This window comes from Mangifera indica, chromosome 19, assembly GCF_011075055.1.
Source record: "Mangifera indica cultivar Alphonso chromosome 19, CATAS_Mindica_2.1, whole genome shotgun sequence".
NCBI classification, from domain to species: domain Eukaryota; kingdom Viridiplantae; phylum Streptophyta; class Magnoliopsida; order Sapindales; family Anacardiaceae; genus Mangifera; species Mangifera indica.
The window spans coordinates 907,606-930,372 of NC_058155.1; the positions used below are offsets into that span (position 1 = coordinate 907,606).

The 22,767-nt window shown below is 32.1% G+C and overlaps 1 long non-coding RNA gene across 4 annotated transcripts; it reads right to left on the reverse strand.

The window, feature by feature from the left end:
• Window positions 1-17,484: 17,484 nt before the first annotated feature.
• LOC123202773 lies at window positions 17,485-22,756 on the reverse strand. 4 transcript variants are annotated; one of them, XR_006499058.1, is made up of 7 exons: window positions 22,596-22,756; window positions 22,301-22,381; window positions 21,505-21,601; window positions 21,226-21,265; window positions 20,595-20,666; window positions 20,441-20,512; window positions 17,485-17,748 (listed from the first exon to the last, which is right to left on the reverse strand). It is a non-coding gene; the product is annotated as an uncharacterized LOC123202773 (long non-coding RNA). The 4 variants fall into 4 exon arrangements; XR_006499060.1 differs by having other exon boundaries at window positions 20,595-21,265; window positions 22,317-22,381; window positions 22,596-22,755; XR_006499057.1 differs by having other exon boundaries at window positions 20,595-21,265; window positions 22,596-22,754.
• Between the last annotated feature and the right edge of the window lie 11 nt (window positions 22,757-22,767).

Here is a 22,767-nt window from a genome sequence, read left to right on the forward strand (position 1 = left end):
ATTTCTGGGATTAGTAGAGTATTATAGATGGTTCATAGAGGATTTTGCTAAGTTAGCCTAACCATTGACTAAGTTGACTTATAATAATGTTCCCTTTAGATGGTTAGATGCCTATAAAAGGAATTTTTAGAAGCTAAAGGAAAGTTGACTTCAACACCAGTTTTAGCTTTGTCGACTGAGGGTAAAGATTATGATTTATAAATAGATGCTTCTCTTTAGGGATTAGAAGTTGTGTTGTCACAAAAAGGGAAAGTGATTACCTATGCTCCTAATAGCTCAAAGAGTATGAGATTAGATATCACACCCATGATCTGGAGTTAGCTAAGGTTGCTTTTGCATTAAAAATATGGCAATACTATTTATATGGAGTCAAGTGCAACATTTACACACATCATAAGAGTTTAAAATACTTCTTTACCTAAAAAGAATTAAATATGAGACAAAAAAGGTGGTTGAGTTGGTCAAAGATTATTACTGTGATATGAGGTAGCACCTAGGAAAGGCTAACATGGTTGCCAACACTTTGAGTAAAAAGGTGGTGTTGTCTCAAATTACAGCTTGTCAAGAGTTGTAGTGGGAAATGGAGAAAAATTCAATAGAGTTGATTTTTAGATTATTAGCTAGATTGAGGATTTAGTAGACTCTATTAGATGAGATTTGTATAGCACAGTCATTAGATGATTGGTGTATTCAGATAAGGTAGAGAATTGTCAAGGGAGCTGAGTCAGACTTCAGTGTTGTTGATAATGTTTTGAGATTCAAGAGTTGAGTTTATGTTCCTGATATAGCTAAGTTAAAGAATAAGATTCTAGTGGAGACTCATAGTTCCCTTTACACTCCCAGGATGGGCAGTGTAAAGATGTATCAAGACTTAAGAAAATCTTTCTAGTGGTTTGAAGAAAGATGTAGCAGATTTTATTGCCAAGTGTTTGGTGTGTCAACAGGTTAAGATTGAGCATCAGAGGCCATCAGGATTGTTATAACCACTGAGTATTCATGAATGGAAATGGAAGCATATTTTGATGGATTTTGTGGTTGGTTTATCAAGGGTCAAAAAAGGTTATAATGCCTTATGGGTCATTATAAATAGATTAACCAAGTCAGTCCATTTCATCCCTGTGAATGATAACTCAAGTATCAATCAATTAGGCTAGGTGTATATCAAATAGATGGTGAGGCTTCATGAGGTACCAAAGATGAATGTGTCAAATAGGGACATAAGATTTGTTTCAACATTTTGGCAGAGTTTACAAAGGTTTATAGGTATGTGGTTAGCATTTAGTACCGTTTATCATCCTCAAATTGACTGAAAAACTGAGAAAGTGAACCTAGTGATCAAAGATATATTGAGAGCATGTTGCCTAGATTAAGGAGTGAATTGGTTGGATGTGTTGCCACTTATAAAGTTTGCTTATAATAACATCTATTTGGCAACCATCTGAATGGCTCTATATAAGGCACTTTATTAGAAAAAAATGCAGATCACTACTTCATTGGGATGAGATAGGTGAAAAAAATGCCTCGGCATAGGCTTTGGGATCGGAGATGACCCAAAAAATGATTAAGGATGTGAGACTAATCAGGGAGAGGATGAAATAGGCCTAATACATTTAGAAAAGTTATGTTGATCAGAAGAGGTGAAACTTAGAGTTTGATATAGCTAATAAAGTTTTTGTTAGAGTTGCCCCCTACCGTCATGTGATGGGATTTAAATGAAAAGGTAAAGTGGCTCTGAGATTTGTAGGACTATTCAAGATTTTGGAGCATGTGGGTAAAGTTGCCTATCAACTTGCGTTGCTACCGAGCATAGATCAGATTCATAATGTATTTCATGTGTCGAAGGGTATAGAACATTGAGATATGTATTTGTTTATGTTTATATGAATATAAGGTGCAAATTGATATTCAAATATGTAAATTATCTCTGAATTGAATGAGTAGTTTCATAGTAGATTTATTATCAAGATTGTTTGTTATAGATAAGGGAATACCTTTGTTGCATGATTGGGGACATAAGTATGCCTTGGTGTTGCACTTTCGGAATTAATATTTTATTAGCTTGTGAAGTAGAATGTGGAAAATTGGTGGAATTGGAACTTATGTTTTTATGATATCTTGTATTAATAGATGTTACGAATGATTTGATGGTTAAGTGTTGGAACTTGTGTGAATAAGAGTGTTATCATGAATTTGGTAATATACTTTGCTTTTAGGATGAATTGTTGAGTAATGAGCATGAATTTTGAGTAGATGGAATAGATTTTTATGACTAGAAGTTGATGAAACAAACTAGAAACGAATTCTAGAAAATAGATGACACACATTCATGTACATTTGGGAAAATAGAGAACAAAAGTATAAAAAGTTTGTGAAGAATTTATAGAGTTCTAAAATGAACATATGAGTTTTAAAATGACCATTTTACCTCTAAAAAGGTAGGTTTTGATGAAAGAAGGTACAAGGCCCTAACAAAGGCTAATATGAGTATGTCTGACTATGTGGATGATAACATAGACCCCAACAGGAGTGGATCTGAATAGAAACTCAAGAATGATGTTATATATTTAGAACCACTAATCTGTGTGCAGTGTGGTAGTGAAAGCATCAGGGCAAGTCCGTGTGACACTAATAACTTTAGATGATTTAGCACCAATGATGGGCGTCGAAGCATCTAGGATGCATATGTGATAACAATATAAGCCCGAGGTCTTATTGCCTCATGATATGGTATCCATAGCTTTAAGCCTGACTGACACTTATAGTAGGTGCACTTTATGATTGACATCAGAGGTGTCTGATGCTTTCATCGAGCGTCCAAGATGCCAACATATATTATGTAGATTTAGTCATCCGAGATGACACCACTAATATGGATTTAGGTGCTAGTCCCATTATATTTTGGATGGGCATTGAGGATGCTGGATAAACATTTGTGCTGACACAAAAATGATGAACACAAAACACTAGATAATTTGATATTGGGATTTATAGATACGTAGATGTATGAGATTCTTTACTTACTAAGTATATTATACTCACATGTTTTGTTCTTGTGGCTTTACAGGTAGAGTCATGAAGAAACAAGAGGGCAACGGGAAAGTCGGTGAGTCAACTCACAATAATGCATGAGGGTAGGGGCGATTTCGTTATTTTTATTATAACTAGACATTTCATATATTTCATTTTTTCTTATTTCTGTTAATGCACATTTAGCTAATGAGATGCCTTTTCAGATTTATATGTTTGATTTTCATGTAATAATTAATACACTTTTAGGGTTGTGGGATTTTCATTAATAAAACATTTTTGACATTAATTATCCACATGTGAAGTTTTAGTTAGACATGCCTCTTTGGATACATATTTTGTATAGGGATATGTGTATAGAGTGCGGTGTTACACTATTTTACCATCTCAATCTCAATTTATTTTCCATTCCTTTACTACCCAAGTTATCTTGATCTCGATCTTAGACTGTCATTATCTAACCCAAATTTTAGGGAATCAATGTACGTACTCTAGTGACTATCTTAAGGCAATCTCTTTCTAGTTTGGGTTGTTCAATCACTCATCGCCATTTAACAAACTCATTATCCTAGCAAAATCAAATGATAGACCCCAATCAATAGATTATCTATGTCTTGGTAAGTCTTGAACCTCTAATCAAAAGACTATCTACATCCTGGTAAGTCCTAGACCTCTCAATTATTGGGCTATCTATGCCCTGGTAAGTCTTGGACCCCCAAATCAATAGGCTATCTAAACCTTGAGAAGTCCTAGCCACTCAATAAACTTACAATCTTGGCAATGATGTGTCTCTCAATTTAAGGACATCAATTGTTAGACTTTACCCTATCTACGGGTATGTTTATGCCATGGGTACTCCCTTACCAACCTAATAATCTTAATCTCAAAATCCTATAGATATCAAATCTCATCGGGATATATGATCTTTATTGACACCTAACCTCTAATAACACTATCGAACTTATGTCCAAGTTATTCTCTATTTGTGATTCTCTCTCTCTTTGATCATATCTATTTTCTTCCCTCTAAGTGTATTTCTCATATTTGCATCAAATCTTTCCTTCAAGTATCTAACCATTTAGGTATCTCTCATATTCATATCAAATTTTTTTCTTAGGTATTTAACTCCTCAGATACCTCTTGACAACTTTTGACTTTAAATATAAATAACATTAATCTTAATTTTTATTATTTGTTTAATCGTATTCAGCTTACTTGTAATCTATTTACATCTAGATTCTTTTTTCTTTGAAATAAATATCTTCCATCATATTTGGACATTTGATTTGATAAGTTGACATACGATTCTCTCCAATCAGAATCTGAGCATACATCACCAAAATCGATTAAAATTTAGCGTGTTTTCTTTTTATCATATGTGAAACTTTATTTTAAAACCTATTTGCGATAGTCGAAAATTAATTTCTTAAAAAATAAAATTGGTGGTTGCAAAAGGAATTGTTAGGCTAACTCTTAAGGTGACTTGCGCCTAATTTTTATGTCAAAAATCCAATCTAAAATTGTGGCTCAAATGCGTCATGTTCATAAGATATCTTTCAGAAGCTCGTCAACATCCTCGATAGGCAAATTTTTCAGGCTAAACATGCCCTGTTGACCAACCTATATAAACGTGTAACATTCCATACCCATTACACTCAAGAACAATATGATCATATCACATTTAAGAACGTGTGCAACACTTCCATAGGAAGCATGTTGGCATCCTTAGAAGGTTAATTTTTGGCCCAAACATGGCCTTTTAATGAGCCATAATTTCCAGAATTAATGTTACCAAATGCATAATTTTGGCATTTGTGGAGGGGTTTTTCCTAGCTGATCGGACACACTTATCTACCAATTTATCAATAAAATTCTACACCTATTACACTTAAGAACTCCATAGAAAATCATCACATGGGAGGACTTTTATAACCCTAATTTCATTCTTAAACGATAGAATATTGTGGCATATATAGCCATATTTGCATATGCTATTGACAAAGGAAAAATTCTAGGTAGCCACATCAACAAAGGAAAACTTCTAGGCAACTACGTCAACAAAGGAAAAATTCTAGGCAGCCACATCCATCAAGCAACAATAATCTTAACCAAGTTTTTCTCCAAGAATCATAAGAAATTTCAAAGAATTCTTAACAAGGATTTGATACACAATAATCAATAATAACATGCAAGAACATAGGCACATGCAAGGTTCATTCAACAAGCATTCAAGACTCAATATTTAAGATTCAAGTTGTAAGTTTCACATTTCAAGTTTCAAGGTTTAATCCTTGCAAAGAGTGCACCAAATTCTAGTGGATACTACTAGAAAAATCATCCATTAACATGCTAGGAACATACCAAGAATTCATATAACTTAAAAAAGAATTTCATCCCCACTTACCTTGGAGTTTTTACCAAGAAGAGGTAGTAGCCACTACTCATTTTTCCTCTCTTAATATTGCCACTAGTAACCTTTTTCTTGGTTGTCGCTGGCTACTCTTTCTCTTCAGCCTTCCTTTCTTTTTGGCGTCTAACATTATGGAAGGTGCAAAGAGTTTGATGACTGGTTTCATCACCTTTTCTTCAATATTTTTGGATGCTGAGCAAGAATTTTGCACTCTTTCATTAGCTTTCTCTTTCCTTTCAAATTCTCTCTTTTGTTATATTGATGAGTGAAGCATTGTGGCAGTTTCAATGGAAGTCGACAACCAAAATAAGGGTAGCAGATTTCTCTCCACTTTGGACTCTTATTTTTCTTTCTTATTTGTTGCTTTCATTTTCTCTTTTTCTCCTTTTTTAATTTTTCATGCTTGGGCTACCATCAAGCCCAAACAATGCCTCAAATATGATTTCGGCTTGATCAAAATTATATTTTTGATTTTTACCTAGATCCAACCTAAATTTGATCTGACCCTAAAATTAAAATTTTGGAAAGAGGACAATAACACCCTTGGAGGATACTCAAGGGTGTTACAATACCCAAGACAACTTTTTGGATAAGGAATGTACACTTTGAGTTTGTAATGATGCCATTTGGACTAACAACTAACCTTGCAACGTTTATAGGTGTTCTATGACTATTTAAATAAGTTCATTAAAATGTTCATTGATAATTTTTGGTGCATTCCGGGAGTCATAAGAAACATGAGAAACACCTGAGGTTTACCTTGTAGAGAACTCTATGGAAAGTTTTCAAAGTATGCATTTTGGTTAGACAGAGTTATATTATTGGGGCATGTAGTTTTAACAAAGGGTATATTAGTTGATCCAAGCAAGGTTGAGGTTGTATTAGACTAACAGAAGCCAAAAATTGTCAAAGAGGGTTAAAGTTTTTTTCTGATTGGCTAGGTACTACAAACAATTCATGGAGAAAATTTGCTATACTAGCAAGACCTCTTACTACTTTTACTAAAAAGGAAACTTAGTTTTAGTGGCCAGATGCTTGCGAAAAGAGTTTCCAAGAGTTAAAGAAGAAACTAAATTTTGCTCTTATGTTAGCCTTGCTAGAGGATAGGGTCAAGTATGATTTATATACAAATGACTTTCATAATGGATTGGGAGTAGTATTAATGTAGTGAGGCAAGGTGATTCCATATGCCTTGAGACAGTTAACAAATTTTGAGAGCAAATACCCCACTATGATTTAAGGGTAGCAACAACAATGTTTGCTTTTAAGATTTGGAGGTACTACTTATATAGGAACAAATGCAATATCTAAATTAATCACAAGAGGTCAGATACTTCTTCACTTAGAAAGAACTAAACATGAGACAAAAAAAATGACTCGAGTTAGAGCAGTCCATCAATTGTGATATCAAGTATCATCCGAGCAAAGCAAATGTAGTAGCATATGCACTTAGCATAAAAGTGTTTATATCACAGTTGATCATTCAGAGAGAGATTCAAACACACCTAGACTAAGAACAAATTGAGTTTGTGATTGGTGTAAACGTAAAGTTTAAAGAGCTTAAGATAGGCTTGAGAGAGATTTTCTAGTGGATGGTGTTGTTCTCAAGTTTAGAGGCAAGTTATGTATTCCACCAGTTGATGAGTTTAGGTAGAAAATTCTTTCAATGGCTCATGACTCTTTTTACACTACCTACCCTAAGGTGTAAAGATCTATCAAGATTCGAAAAGGAGTTTTTTGTGGTTAAGTATGAAAAATTATGTAGATAAGATGTTTTCAAGTATCTTAATTATCAACAAGTTAAGGTTAAGCACCAGAGACCGTTAATATTACTTCAACCTCTAAATATGCCTTAGTAGAAGTGGGAACATATCTTTATGGACTTTATTATTGGGCTCCTAAGAGTTTAGAGTGGTTATAATGCCCTAAAGGTTATTATTATGACACATTGCTAGATGTTTACCATAATCATTGAGATTTTGGATGTCTTTCAGATTGTTCGAAAGAAAACTCATGGTTATACCATAGTAAAGCTAAAGGGTCACACAAATAAACTAAGCTTTAAAGAGGGACAATTAATTATCTGGGGTTTGCTAGTACCTTCTGAATGATAATGAAAATCACATAAAATGTTATGTGTGAGTAAAAATTAACATTTTAAAGTTTAAGATGTTAGTGAGATAGAATTAGGGTGGCTAATGTTTATGTTTGATATACTAGCTTGGTTACACTTTAAATTGTGAAATTACAACCAAATGACAATTAGTTAAGTGTTAGCTAAACCCCTTAATATATAATGTTACCTTTAGTTCATTTTAAACTTACTAAGTTCATTTGAGCTAATATCTGTCTCTCACTAAATTAGGAAAACAACTCCCTTCTCTCTAAGTGTCTCTTGGCAAGAAGGAATTTTTGGCTTGGTGTCCCATTCTTTGGAGATTCCTCAAATGAAGAGCTCAATCTATCTTCTTATATCCCAATAGGAGGCAAAGAAGTAGGTAAATCTCCAAACTTTCTTTGGTTGATTTTGCATGCATTGATTCTTTCTCTGTTGTTCATTTATGACATATTTTGCATGTATTCTCTTCATCCTTTCTTTCAAAATGGTATCAGATAAAATAAATCCTTGCATGTTCATTTTGAGCCAAAAATATGTTTAATATATATAAGAATATGTATAAGAATATGTATATGTATCACATATATGCATGCATGTTTTCTTTTTGCCTTGAAATCATTTTTTCCAAGCATGAACTCTTCTTCAATCTCTCGACTAGATTGTCTTTGTTGGGTTTTTTATTTTCTCTTCATGTTGTAGTGATTTTAAGATGAAGAACATGTTTTATATGGCATGTACATGATGAAACGTTCATAGGATGCATGTGAGTAGGCTTGTTATTAACATGCATGTGCATTTTGCCTTGTTTAATGAATTTTTTATTAATGGAATGGGGATACATGTCATGGCAGCCATGTATTTTGAGTTATACATTTTTTTTAAGTTTATTTTGTGCTTGGTGCACAAAGGATATGATTCAAGGGCATGCATTTGTTGCCTATTATATGATTTGGCTTAAAAATTGAAAAAAGAAAAAACTTGATGCTATATGTATATTTCGGCCTCCTTGTGTATATGATTTGGCTTAAAATTTCTTACATGTTATTTTATGTATTGTAAATGGAATACATGTATTAAAGACATACAAGTATGGTATATGCAGTAAAGGCATTGATATATAATGATATATTAATTTGTGAGCATATATGCTATGTATGGTCCACAATAAAAATTCTAGATTTTTTAAGCTCTCTTTTGGACATACTAAATTTTAATGTTGATTTTGACACTTGGATGAAGATAATGATGTATGTAATTAATGTAATTACATGTACTCTATAAAAATTATGATGCATGGTGAGAGAATATGCATAATGTGTTTGAATGGTCATGAATGCTTATTGCTTAATTTAGTTCAATATGACAAAATGGTAAATTTTGCATGTATGTCAACTTGCACTAATGATGATTAGGTGTTACGATGTGATCTAATATTGACATGAAATTGAACATTTTAGAAGATATGTGAAATGATCCATGTGCCCTTTTGCTTTATTTAATGTTGATTAAATGATGATGTTATATACAAATACCAACTAGCTCTTAATGGTAATTGAGTGTGAGAATTGACATAAAAAAATACAATATTTTTTTACATTGCACATATACCAATTAGCACATAATGTAGACTAAGTATGAGAGTTGATATAATCATTTGATGACAATTTAGAAAATAATAATATTAAATTGCATAAGTCTACATGACATCATGATCTAAATTTTAGGTAAATGTTACCTAAGAGAAATATTAAAAAATATTTATATTATACATTATGTCATTTGTAATTCAATTATTGTATGTTGTTTATTATTTTTTATTAGATCAAATTTATGGATTGATGTTAATTGAATATGAATGAGTTCATATTTAATATTAAATATTAATTAAGTTGTTGAATGAATGGATTATTTAAGGATGATCATGGGTGTAATTTGTCATTTTTCAAAGTTTAAGTAATTGAGTTGTAATTATTTTTATTAAGGGTTTTGTATTAAATTACACCATCCCATTTATTTAATATAATATAATTTTATTTATTGAGCCTGTATGCTTAAGTTTTGAATGTAATCAGAGTGGATGGACGAAAACCCAAAGGCAATCCAAATGAAAACTTAGACCTAGATGAATAGTTTGCGATAATGTTGTAATTTCAAAAATCTCATGATTATCCTGCCATGATTTATATTATGCATGTATGTCATGCAAAAATGAACTTGATTAAATATTAAGTTAAGCCTAAATCTCCCTAATTAAAATTATTAAATCAATGTCTCCCATCATAGGATAATTAAATTCTATAACATAAATTTTAATATCTCAAGATTTCTATTATGTGAGAAATACGAAATTTATGTCATGGAATTAAATTTATGTTGTTCTTGGATGGTTATTTACATCATGCCAAAAATTCTATTATGTGAGGACATGATGAGAATGCCATTTTAGGAAGCATGATGGTTCAGATTTAACTAACCAAGGGTACCAAGATTTTTATTATGTGAGGTATCCGAAGAGAAAGACATGAAAAATGAATTAAGCCTTATATAGGGATATAAACGGAAAAGGGTTTTCTACTTATTAAATTTAATTAATCAAGATTTTTATTATATGAGATTAATTGCGTTTAATAAGAATTCAATTCTCCACTAGAGATTTTCTCTAATAGAACTTTTGGATCCTATTTAAGGGAATGTGAGATTCAAATAAAAGTGTAGGATTCAAATAAAATAGTGGGAGTTGCAACAAAAAGGGGTTTAAATTCACATATATGAGACACTAATAAAACCAATTTTTTCTTTGTAATATTTTCTCAATATTTGTAATAAAATCAAATAGAAATAACCAATAATGTGATGCTATGAATTATAGATAACAATATATTGACCGAGTCAAACTTTAAAGACTGGCTAAAAAATTTGAGAATTATTCTCGTCTTTGAAAAGGTTGTGTATGTATTGGAAGAACCCATTCCATTTGACTCGGCTCCAGATGCCACAGATGATGAAATGGAAGTTTTCAAAACCTTGCAAGATGATAATCTGAGAGCCCAAAGCTGTATGTTAGCTTCAATGAATAAAAAGCTTCAAACAAGGCATGAAAACGTGCAGAGTGCATATTATATACTCACAGCCTTACAAGAGTTGTATGGCAAAAACTTATAGGTGGTCGAGTATAATTTGTGTACGACACTTCTCGAAATGAGACTGAGGGAGGGAATGCCTTTAGATGACCATATCATATAATTAGGATGGTAAATGTTTTGGAGCAACTGAATGTCTATGGGGTTGTAATTCCCCACAAATCAAGGTGAATTTGATTCTTCAATCTCTCCCAAACAATTATAAACCGTTTATAACAAATTACAACTTGAATAGAATCAAACACACACTTCTAGTGCTTCTGAATGAGATTCAAGAATTCTATAAGCAAGGGAAAGGGCATAGGGAAGTCAACATTGCCTTTACAAGTGGCATAAAGAAGAAACACAAACCACCCCAAAAAGGTCCAAAAGTTTGGCCAAAGAAAAGGAACTTTAAGAAAGTCCAAATCAATACAGAGAAGGCTAAGACCAAAGGTAGTGCTTCACTACACCAAGGACGAACATTAGAAGAGGAATTGTCTTCTATACCTTTAAAGTCTAAAGAAAAAGAAAGCAAGTATATTTCCTTCATTTGTGATAGAATAAGTTAAATGTTAATTCAAATGATCAAATCTAGATATTAGATTCAGTAGCTACATCTCACATATGTATATTATTCAAGGACCAGCAAAATAGTTATGCACTATCTAAGAATGAAGTCATTTTGATGATAGCTAATAGAGTAAGAGTCACAGCTAAAGCCATAGGGGATCATTCTCTAACGCTTCCATCAAGACATCTTTTGAGATTGTACAGGGTTTTGTATTTTGCTAAAGCTATTAGATACATAATTTTTGTATCCGTCTTATGTAAAAATGGTTACAAAGTGCAATTTAATTATAATGAATGTTTGATTCATTTTGGAAATTCTCTAGTTAGCAAAGTAATAAATACAAATGGTTTTTATGTTTTAGAACTAAACAGTCTAAATATTATGAATGCTATCACAAATAAAAGATCTCAAGAAGAAATCAATCCAAGGTTACTTTGGCATCATCGATTAGGTCACACAGGAGATAAAAAGATAATGAGATTGGAAATAAATAGAATTTTGAATTCGTTAGGTTCTAAATCCTATCTTCAAGGAAAAATGGTCAAATCGCCTTTTAAAAAAAAAAAGGGAAAGATCCAAAAAACTATTGGAACTAATACAGTCTAATTTAAAAAAAAAAAGGGAAAGATCCAAAAAAACTATTGGAACTAATACATTCTAATGTATGCGGGCATTTAATGAAATGGTGAGAGGTTGTGTCAATACTTTATTTCCTTTATTGATGATTATTCAAGATATAAGTATGCTTATTTAATAAAATACAAATCTGAGTCTTTTGAAAAGTTCAGGGAATTTAAGAATGAAGTAGAGAAACAATCTAGAAAGAATATTGAGGCCTTACGATCAGATTGTAGAGGTGAATATTTGAGTATGAAATTTCAAGACTATCTAAAAGAAAATGGAATTATATCCTAGATGACTTATCTGTACACACCACAACATAATGGTGCATCAGAAAAGAGGAATCATACCTTATTAGATATTGTATGATCCATGATAAGTTTTACAAACCTACCGACATCATTCCGGGAATATGCATTGCTTACCATTACATATATTTTGAATAGAGCACCATCCAAATCAATTTAGAAAACACCTTATGAGATATGCTATGTTAAGTTTTCTAATGTCAATTACCTTAAAGTTTGGGGATGTCTAACTTATGTTAAATCAATTAAAACTAATAAGTTGGATGTTAACTCTAAAAAGGCTTGGTTCATAGGATATTCTAAATATTGTTTAGGATATTACTTTTACTTCTCGGTTGATCAAAGAATTTTGATCAATAAAAACGTGTAATTCTTAGAGAGGGAGTTCTTGCAATAAGGAGGTATAGAAAGAATAATAAAGCTCAAAGAAAATTTTGAAAAGCCTTAGATCGAAAAAGTTGAGCTAAAAGAGTGCTCTCAGTAGACCTCTACATTTGATGCACCAATTCCAATTCGAAGATCTTGTATAGTATTTAGACCTCTGAAAAGATACAGCCATCTTCATAAGTAGGATTTTAAATCCTACTTAGTGGTAGAAATGAATCATATTGTTGATCTTAAAAGATATTGATTCAGGTAGATAGCTAGAAGCAATAAATTCTGAAATATAATCCATGCATGCCAAGTCTGGACACTTTTTTATCCAGTAGATGGAATTTTTCCTATTTGCTGTAAGTAGGTCTTAAAGAGAAAAATTGACAAGGATGGATAGATAGAGACCTATAAGGCACGACTATTAGCAAAAGGTTATACTCTGAATCAAGGGTTGGATTATGAGAAAACTCTTTTGCCTTTGGCTATGATTAAATCCATTCTGATAATGTTAGCTATCACAACATACAATGATTATGAAATTTGGCGAATGGATGTCAAGACCACATTCCTCAATGGATTCATTGAGGAAAACATATACATCGAACAACCCATAGGTTTTGTATTTGCCTCTGAAAGACATAAGGTATACAAATTGCATCGATCTATTTATAGATTGAAGCAAGCTTCCATAAGTTGGAACATTCAATTCGATGAAACAACCAAATCATTTGGTTTCAAAAAGAATCCAAATGAACCTTGTGTTTACAAATGAGTTAAGGATCATGTCATTACCTTTCTTATATTGTATTTAGATGACATACTAATGGGCAAAAACATTGGCATGATTAATGAGGTTAAGATCTCATTATTGAGAATCTTCTCAATGAAAGATTTGGGAGATGTTACATACATCCTTGGAATTCATATCTATAGAGATAGAACAAAGAGGATTATCCCAAAAACTAAACATAGAAAAGTTATTGAAAATGTTTAACATGGCATGATTAAAGAGGACTAAAGACCTTGTTCTAAGTTATGGGTGTTCAGAGTTAAACATTTAAGGATACTCAGACTTTGATTTCCAATCAAATGTTAACGATAGAAAATCTACACTAGGGATTATTTTTATTTGTAATGAAAGTGTGGTTAGTTAGAAGAGTTTCAAACAGTCAATCACAACTAACTCTACTACGAAAATTAAATATATTATTGCTTTAAAAGCTACAAAAAAGGTTATATGATATGTGTATCCAAACTTGGTATGGTTCTAAGCATGGCTTATCTGATAACCATATTTTGTGACAACATTGGTGCTATTGCACAAACAAAGGAACTAAGGGGCATTAGAAGTCCAAACATATTCAATGAAAATATCACATTTTAAGAGAATTCATTGGAATTAGAGAGATTACAATTTAGAAGACACTATCAACAGTGAATGTTGTTAACCCGTTGAGTAAGGTGATGACATTAAAACAGCAGGATCATCATCTTTAGAAGATAGATATGCAATATAATAACAAGTGGCCCTAGTGTAAGTAGGAGTTTTATTAGTGTATGCCTTAGGAACCATTCATGTTATCAGTTATGGGCCATTTTATCTTATATGTATACTTATCATGGCTTATGAATAAAAGAAGAAGTTTTTTTGTTCATATGCATAAGTTGTTTTCTTTATTTGTGATAATATAAAATATGTATGTGAACTATTTGAATGACTTGCTTAATATACAAACTGAGTCGTCAAATTATTCGTATAGAATCAAAATTAAGGTTTTGACGATCTATGAGTCTGAAATCAATCTAGATTGGACAACAGAAGGAGATTACCTACTCGAAACATACGATTGGAGATAGTAGGTATGATGAAATATTCATTCATCGTGGTTTAAGGGTTATGACGCATTGCTAGATGTTTACCATCATTGTTAAGTTTTCAGATGCCTTTCAAATATTCTGAAAGAAAACCTATGGCTATGTCATGGTGAAGTTAAAAGGTCACACCAATTAACCGAGCTTTAAAAAAGCAAAATTAATTATTTGGGGTTGCTAGCACTGTATAAAAGATAATGAAAATCATATAAAATATTATATGTGTGACACCCACCTATACGTCTTAAGGGTAAGATAATTGTTTTGCATGAGATAGCATGATTTTGAAAGTCAAAATGTGGGTTCTAGGTGACATATGACTATGTATAGTGAGGTCATGCCTATTTATCGTGCCATATCAACCAGATAAGATGAATCTGTGTGAAATTAAAATTTTAGTGACACATGCCTTGGTGTGTGTTGAACATGGTTTCACTTTATAAAAGGCATGTTGTTATATTTTAGGAATTATTATCCCAACCCCTAAAAGCACAAAATTGAGAGAGGAAGAAAGGGATTTCTAAACTGATCATTCAACTTTTGTGCAATAGTTTTGACAACTTGTTTTTGGTAATGTAGTAATGAGAAAATAAGAAAGAAGGAAGTTTGTTTGAGTGATTAGTTTTTCTGTGAATCAAGGTAAGTATAATATGTTATATTAGGGTTTAATTCAAATTATTGCTATTCTTTTGTGAACCCTAATGATGATAATTTCCATGATATTAATCAAGTTGCATAATTAAAATGTTGTTCATTATCATATTGCATGTTGAGTGTAAATTGATACATGGTAATAATTGTGGATATATGGTAAGACTATAGGCATGTTTAAAGCTACTAGATAAGATTAAGTAGTGCATATAAACCTTTGAATGATGTTTGGTATGTTGGTTCTTGTTAGGTTAATCTCTATAGAGGAAAGTAATGTTTGATTTCCAATTATATGCTTACTTGTAGTTTGGGCATATGTGTAAAGAGGTTTGAGTTAAGATGAAATAAATGTTATTTGACATTCTTGGCAAGTAAAGGAAACAATATGAATGCGGTTTCAATGATAAATCTAGTGACAGATTGGTAGAATGCCTAAAAATCATATTATGAAGTAAAACCAGATCATTCTAAATTTTGGGCTCAACACACGACTATATAGTATATGACACACGTCTATATGCACGAATTTTAGGTTTTAGGTTGATTTTCTCATTGTTCTAGTGAGAGTGAATGTCATTGATCGGTTAACGGTCAACCAGAGGTCTTCCCATGTATAACCTTAGCACAACCATATGTAGGGGAGAAATGACTATAATACCCCTACAAAGTTGCATAGTTAATATAAATTTAGAAAGGAAAGTAAAATAATATTTGAAGAGGGCATACACTCGTATTAGTGAAGGCACATGCTCGTGTGTTTTGAAATATTAATGCACGAAGAGATACCACAAGGGGATAGTCGTGTGCATGGATTGAAAGGACACACCCCTATGTGTCCATAGATACAAACCAATTTGTATGAGTAGAAGAGAGAAAAGAGGGAGGGAATTAGGCTAAAAATGTAAGAGTTGTCCTGAGTAACAGTATAAAGAGCCTGGGTATGCAATAGTACCCCATATGCATAAGAGTTCAGTTATAGTGTGGCACAAGACATTCTGTTAGGTGGAAACGAGAGTGAGCTAAGTAAAGGCTTGAGATGCATGCATGCTAGACATCATGGGATCGTTATAAGGGGGTACTATAAGTATACAGTCACTATACTATCCACAGTAGGATATCAGACCCTTAATAGGGTACATGCTCGTAGTAAAACCCAGTTAAAATACAATTGGTGTAATGAAATAGAAAGATAGCTTATACAACTTTAGTTACAGTTTTCAGATTTAGATGTTTCCACTAAGTTTAGTATGATTACACTAGATAAGAATTTATGGGAGTGGTTCTTTAGTGATCAAAAGGTATTTAGTTCGATCCAAGAGTTATAAAATACAGCATAAACGGTCCCTCAAGTACTGTGTGAGTACAAAGACAATACATAAGACCTGTATTCATCCATGCAAGAGTTTAATACTGACTTTGAATGACAGACTTAATATGGGTCTAGTTTAAGTGCATTATAAGGATTTCAATTAAAGTTATTAGTAGAGTCTCCTACTTATTGAGTATTTTATCATTCATTTCTTTACTTTCATACGTGTAGGTACAGGTGATTATGATAGTTGTGAGACAAGTAATGGTCCGTAGACGTAGAGCATCGAAAGCAATTCAGTTTTTTTAACTTTTATTTTATTTAGATTTTCATAGATGTATCAGATACATACTGTAGTTTTAGTTTAGGTTTTCATGTTATGACATATTTTAAATGCTTTCGATTTAGTTTTGATATAGGTATTTCAAGAATTTGTCAATTTTAATAAATGAGATTTTATTTAATTGTTTTGGGTTATTATTAATTGTTTTTATTTAATACATGTTCTAAATAGTAAATTTAGTAATGTTTTCCTTCGGACGACAGTTTTTTTGGAGGGGGTTGTTATAATATAGGTGCAAAAGTTAACATTTTAAAGGTTAAGATGTTAGTGATATACAATTAGGGTGGCTACATTTTAAATCATGAATTTACAAGAACCAAATGACAATTAGTTAATTGTTAACTAAACCCCCTAATATATAATGTTACCTTTAGTTCATTTTAAACTTGCTCACTTCATTGAGCTAATATCAATCTCTCACTAAAATTAGAAAACCTCTCCCTTCTCTCTACATATCTCTTGGTGGAGGAATTATTGGCTTGGTAACACCATTCTTTGGAGTTTCTTCAAGTAAGGAGCTCAATCCATCATCTTATATCACTATATGAGGCAAAGGAGTAGGTAAATCTCCTAACTTTCTTTGGTTGATTTTGCATGTATTGATTTTTTCTCTCTTGTTCATGTATGACATGTTTTGCATTTATTCTCTTCATCCTTTCTTTCATGTAACACTTCTCTTCAATTACATATCTTTACCCGAAATATGTACCTAAAAAGATGTGTTACTTTAAAACTCCCCACACAAAAACGCAACAATTATAAAATATGCATGGTAATCAATTCAAATCTCACAATCCTAAAAAGTGCATTACATAAAATCCAATAACATATTCAAATACTAAATAAATCCAAACATTTAAAAACCAAATAATAAAAATCAAAGTGCAAAAGTAAATAAGAATAATCCTAAAGTACATCAATAAAGTTCCAAAGAACAAATGGGGCTAAAATGCCCTGCCTCATGCATCTCTTCAAGTGAACCCACTAGTTCCCCATCGCCTCACTACTCCATAATCTTATCTGTCAAACCACAAAAAGAACATGGTGAGCGATAAAACACTGAGTAGATAAGTGACCTTACGAAACCAAGCAAATAGAATATCTATAAACCATCTACCAAACCACAAAAGGAACATAACATGGTGAGCGATAAAACACTCAGTAGGCAGGTGACCATATGACACCAAGCAAATAAAATATCCATAAACCATAACAGTGTCCTATATTAATCTCCCTATAGTAATTTTAGATGTTTTCTCAGTATCTCGAACGCCCATCTAAAGTATTTTGATGTTTAGTGCCTAATTTCCAGTGGTGGTGTCATCCCAAATGACTAATGTCAAGCGATGTATATCGACATCTCAAATGTTTGGTGAAAGCATTAGACATCTCAGATGTCAAATATAAAATGTATCCAGTGTTAGTGTATGCCCTAGGAACCATTCATGTTGTCGGTTCTAAGGGAATTTTATCTTATATGTACACTTTCCATGAGTTATTAATAAAAGTAGTCTTTTTCTTCATATGCATAACTCGTTTCTTTTATTTGCGATGAAATAAAGTATGTATGTGAACTGTTCAGATAACTCAATATACAAACTGAGTCATCAAATTATTCCTTATGTAACTTAAGCAATAATATCACATAGTAGACATATAGAATACCTTTGTTGAATGTCATAAGATAACATTAAAAGAAATGACAATAATGGTCATATCATTAAGGTATTGGTATGAATCAACAACCATTTTTCGAACATGACTTATAACGATAAGTCACATGATCATTAAATCGTAGTCAATGACTTATCATAAGATCATACTAGTGTACAAAATAATCCTTTGATTTGAGAAGTCATCGTCGGACCTGATGCGAATACACATGATTCATATGGTGTATAAGTACAGGGTTAACCATATCTTGTAAGGCAAACCATACTGGTCATTAGTTATTTGTATATGGAGAAGAATGATAGTTAAGATGGGATCTATTGACTCAAAAAGTATTAGGTTCTAAATATCTGCTAATTAGACCCGGATCTAAGTTTTGAAGTGAATGTGACAAATATTGGAAATTGAATCTTTGGTTATAGTATAATGTAAATCATGCAAAGAATGTTTGTTGTCACATGTTTCAAATATTTAAATCGACGATTCATATAGAATCAAAATTAGGGTTTTGAAGATCTATGAGTCTGAAATTGATCTGGATTAGACAATAGAAATATATCATCTACAAAGAATATATGATTGGAGATATTAGGTTCGATGGAGAATTTCTTCATCGTGGTATAGGGGTTATAGCATATTGCTAGATGTATACTATAGTTGTTGAGTTTTTAGATATCTTTTGGATCATCTAAAGGTAAACTCACGACTATGTCATGGTGAACTTAAAGGGTGACACCAATAAACGAAGCTTTTGAGAATGAGAATTAATTATCCATGGTTGGTTAACACCTTCCAAAAGATAATCAAATCATATAAATGTTATATTGGTACAAAGATAACATTTTAAAAGTTAAAATATTGATGAGATAGATTTTGGGTGGCTAAAGTATATTTTTGATATACATGCATGGCAAAATTTCAAATTAAGAGTTTGATGGGCAAAAAGATAATTTTAAAATTACAAATCAGCCACCATTATAAAAGCTTGTCTTTTACTTCGTTTTGAAATAACTAAGATCATTTGCACAAATTGTCTCTCTCACTAAGGAAAAAAAAAATCCTCTCTCTCTGTGTTTCTCTACCAAGGTGAAGGAAAAGCTTTTGGGGTGGATGTAACATCCACAAGTAAATTCAAGGACATTATAGAATTTTCCCTTGATTTAAATAAAGTTCATTAATATTTTCTAGAGCAATACATGCCCTTGTATAAGGATATACACGACTGTATATTTGAGTGGCAAATTTGAATTTATCAGATAAGATAGGAGTCGCGACAAGATCAGAGGTTGTCTTAGTTGTGTGATGCGACATATGCCTATGTAGAGTTCCTGAACGCCTATGTAGTTGACCCTTATTTTTAACCTAGTCATCTCATTATTTTCTCACCCCAACCACACCCAAACAAAAGAACAGTAAGATTAGAGTCTTGTAGTTGCCAGAAAGGAACCACAATTACCATAACCGTGTAAAGACTTGCAACTTAACTTAACTTGATAATATATGATTATACGAACAATTATACCATCAAGTCAAAAAGTGCAAAAAACATATATAGTTTATTGCAATAAATAAATTTCATTAGGTTATTTAACATTTTTTTTCTTATCCAAGATGAAACAGTGAGGAAATTTTTTGGTGACATCAGTAGGTTATTATTATATAAGAGAGCAGAGGAAGTAAAATAATTGATTGCACTGTAGATTACTCTCCAATATGTGAGTGTCGTGCCAAACCAATTTCTTGTTGGAAATGGGCACAAGTTCAGTGTAATATATAGAAAATACAGAATGCAGTTCCTAGTATATTGGCAGTACTTGACAAACTTAGGACATTGTCTTTGTCCCATCTATAATCAATTATATAATATTGAAACAGAAAATTCTGTGAGGTCCTTCATTGATTTGAGCTGATATTTACACTGTTGAGTTCTTAGTATAAAATGTGGCCCGTCAAAATAACTAATTTGTTTGACAGTAAATAGCAATGAGCATTCAACATATTCAATTCAGAAGAAATAATGAAGTTAAACGAAATGTTTTACCCGATAAGAGATGCTAAAAGAATCCAACCAAAGCTTATCCTTTGGAAAAATGATGTGCAAGAAGTTGATTTCCTGCCAACAGAACTCACTGAATTATAGTAGCCACCAAGAAATTGAAGAAATGAAAAATAAGTTGTTAACTTTAAATACTTACGTAGTCTGTGTAAACAACAAAATGTGGTGGTCATTCCCTGTACCAAAGCAGCTATATTGTAGAGAGCAAATCCTGCAGACAGAAACTTACCCTTTAAAAAGAAATTTGCACATAAAATAATTACAACACAACCATTGCTATTGCTGGTTTGTAGGCATCCAATCCATTTGCCGAAACTATAAGTTTTGAACAAATATGATTACCTAACATGTTAAGTATAATTGAAAAGCTATCAGATTGTTGAAAAAAAGATAGTCGAGGAATAGGCAAAATACACATGTTAAGAATATCAGATTGTTGTTTGCATATAAAAGTTTTATTTAAGTATGACCGAAGCAAGAGACCAAATATGGTTTGAAAAAAGTTTATCCTTACCTGTTTACCTTGTAATGTAACACGGTTCTAGTACAATAAATCTATCTAGTGGCCGTGGTTTGTCTCTATCATGGGTTACAGCACAGGTTTTTCTTAATTAGGCAATCATACACAGCAGAATAAATTATGGAAGTTCAAATAAGTTCCAAAACATATTTGCAACATGTAAAACTTTTACTGAGTGATGAAGTGAAAGGTAGAAACTATCACTGACTGAGTCATTGCAAATTAATACAGGAAAATAGAAAGACCCGACCTGATTAGCAGTAACTTGAGATTGTGTCGAAAATACATATCTGCAGAATTTCAAAACGGGGTCATGTAATTCAATATATATAATGTTAAATTGTCAACCGTGCATAATACATCTGCAATACTTAAAAAAGGTAAAGCTGTAAACGAATACTATGATTTAAATTAACAAAATAATAGATTAACAAATTATATAAACCCTCATCCCCAATCAGAAACATTATTCTTCTGGAATTGAATGAAGTAGCAGCAATCCAAATAAATAAACAAGGAGAAGAATAACCTGTTAGCAAACCCCAGAGCATGTGGCCACCCACGGGAAAGAAAGAAATAGGAAGAAAGAATGAGATGTTGGCAAATCAGGTGCAGGATCGAAAGCCCTAGCACCAAAGAAAGAAATAAGGATAAGGGAATAAGAATGTGGGGGCAAATTTTCTTAGGAGAGTGAAGAACAGGGGTTTGCATAAAGCTATCTACAAATAGCTTAATGCAAACCCCTATATGTTGATGAATACATCTACAATACACACCTATATGTTGCATTAAGCTATCTACAAATAGCTTTAATATGTGATAACTGTCACCATCTTTTTAGTAGGGTCGTTTAACACTATGATAATTTCATCATCATTACATGTTCCCTTATTTATTATAATGTTAGGATTGGGAAAATGTTGTTAAATATAGTAGGTCAAAATTTTTATAGAACACCAAAAGGAGATATCCCATAAGGAGATTGGAATGGATGAAAAACTTTGGACAATTATAACTTTGCACTTTGGCATCGGATTGGTGTGCATTTTTTTTTAACAGATAATTCAGATGCTACAGTTTGCTCAATAATTCAGAACATTGATGTTGAACAGATAATTGAGCACACTGATATAATATCGGAAATTAAATAAGATCATTAGCTAATTGAAATCAGGCATAGCATAGCTACTAGAAGCCATAACATTTGATGAGAATGCTACAGTTTTATGAGATAGTTTAATTGTGTGGTATAGTGTTTAACAGGACGTGCTGAGCTGTGCACCAAAAATCTTGTTCACAAACAGCAAACATCAATGAAACAATACCATTGGGATCCAATACCGATACGGAGGATGGGCATCATCCTGGTTGCCTGATGAAATTCTGTTAAAGAGTACGATGATTCTCTGTACAAGAAAAGTTTAGTTAGGGAAACCATCCTTTCCAAAGAAAATATTTTATAAAAACCGTACTAAAAAATATTAATGCACTGAAACATGATGTAAAAATGAAACATAAGAAGAACTACGCCAAACGAGATAAATGTGTTGATAGATATAATTACTGATAGATAAAAATAATGGCCTTGTTTATGCTAAATTGGAAAATAGAAAGGCCCACCTGAGTTGAGTACAAGTTTTTTATGATTGTGTCGAAAATTCATATCTGGAACATGAATTGGAAAATAGAAAGACCCACATAAGAAGTGTTTCATGTCATAACAAGAACAGTTAAATCATACATAACACATAATGTAAATAGGTTCAGACAAAACTGTACCACCTTTGATTGC